Raw genomic sequence first — 2,276 nt, 5'->3', positions numbered from 1 at the left:
TAAGGAAGAAGGATTGACATCGCAAGACCTTAATTTGATGTTTGAGTCAAATTTTGAGGTTTAAAGAAGAAAGATGGACGACAAACACACATGTTTTATTAGCTAAACATAGGCATGACCAGGGTTACAGTTGTCACGGTTAAGGTTTATTAACCATCAATTATGGTTAGAAATTTTTGTAACCTTAACCAGAACCGTTTAACAAACGGTTAAACGGTTATGGTTCAAGCGGTTACTGTTATATACGAATATGATTATTTGATAATATGATAAGGTTGATATTATTTGATGATATAATATAATTGATATTATTTATTTATAATTAATATGTTTCTATATATCATATTTGTATTCATATTTCTATATATCATATGATTCATATTAAAGAAATAATTATTAGTATAGTTTATTATGTTTTTAAAATATTATAAACTAAGTAAGAATTTTGGTTTGAGAAGTTTCTAAACGCATGGATCTAAAACCAAATAAGTATATGGATAAAATTGTCAATAATTGGGTGTATGTGTTGACTATGCTGGTAATCTGAATTTCACAAATTTTATGAGAAAAGAAATGATTTTGTTATTGGAGTTTGATGGGTTAACAAGTTGTGTGGTAGTCTAAAAAAAGGTTTTTCAGTGGAAGAATGTGAAGAAGTTGACGAGGAAGAAGAAGAAAAGAATATAACGAATAACCAAAAGGTAAAAGTTACGATGACAATTAACACAAAATTTGACAATGAAAATGACAAAAAAGAATATGAAGAATAAGAAAACATTGAATAAAAAACATGAAAACATAGGTGGTAGCGATCAATTAAATATGAAAACGAGTTAAATTCATGATTATAAAATTGTTTCATTTTCTGGTGGTCAAAGAAAATGGTTTAGGATATGTGAGGTCATCAGTTTGATTTGCCTCGCCTGGACGTCAAGTTAAACTTATGATTTTTTTATCAGATTTGATTTTATAACACAACTGATTTTTATATTTTTAAAATTGTGTATCTGAAATTTAATTTTTTCCTTAGTACTAATTTTAATTTTTTTTATGAGATAATATTTTATTACCATAATCAATCATATATAATTTTTATCAAAATATATCAAATAAACCCACGCGTAGCGTGGGTTCAAAACCTAGTAGAATGTTAAAAAACAATTTGTTTTGAGTAACATTAGAGTATAATATAAAATCAATGGTAACGACTTTTTTTTTGTTGTTGCAAAATACGAAATTTTTAAATTAAAATAAAACTTTATTTAGACTATATATATATATATTCTTCAAGAATTTTACTTGTCTAATGTCTATAAACATATTTAAAAATGTTTTTATTATGTTATCGTAAGTATAAAATGTTGTTATGAAATTTGTAATAATTTCTATTTTATTATGTTAAATTAAACATAAAGTCTATGTGGTGAGTTTCATATTTATGATTATCATAAATAACATTGTAAAAATGTTAAGATTTAGAGTATCAAACTTAAAGTCTATGTGATGACTTCATCCTTTATGATTATCATAAATAACATTGATATTATTTATTAATCATTATCAAAATATTATATTATTTTGTTAATCTGAATTTTTCTACAGAAACTATTATATTATTCTGCTCAAAGTAATTAAATGAAAAAAAAAAAAGGGATATAACCTCAATCCGCTACTATTCAATTACTGATTCTTAAGGATGCTTTAAAGTAATGTATTTGTGAATCACGTTACAAGGGTGTATTCAACTTGACATTTTAAATGATTTGTGCAAAATTTATAAATCATATGTTAATTAATCATGAATTTTTTTTTTTTTTTTGAAATCCACTGTTATTGAACTCATGATTTAAAAATCTACCTTAAAATCAATTGTTATTCAAAACAGTTTGTGAATTTAGATTTTGATAACTTTTAAGGATTCTGGAAGATTTGAGAGGATATTTTTAGTTAAAAACAAAAAAAATCCAAAATCTCATTGTTTTAGATGGGATTTGAAATAATTTTACAATAAATCATATCAATTTTATTAAAATTATTAAAATCATTTTAAATCTCATGAAAACTAAAATCATTTGGAATATTAGATTGAATACATCCCCTATATTTTTTTGTTATTCAATTAGAATTTCAAGTAGTTTATTAAAATTTACTGTTATTCAAACAAAAAAAAAATATATATATATATATAAATTAGAATTTCATGTAGTTTATTAAAATTTACTGGTATTCAAACTATATATATATATATATATATATATATATATATATATATATAT

The sequence above is a fragment of the Camelina sativa genome, chromosome 4 (assembly GCF_000633955.1).
Source record: "Camelina sativa cultivar DH55 chromosome 4, Cs, whole genome shotgun sequence".
In the NCBI taxonomy this organism is placed as follows: domain Eukaryota; kingdom Viridiplantae; phylum Streptophyta; class Magnoliopsida; order Brassicales; family Brassicaceae; genus Camelina; species Camelina sativa.
The sequence above is the reverse complement of the archived record's forward strand: the minus strand, read 5'-3'. Positions refer to the sequence as shown.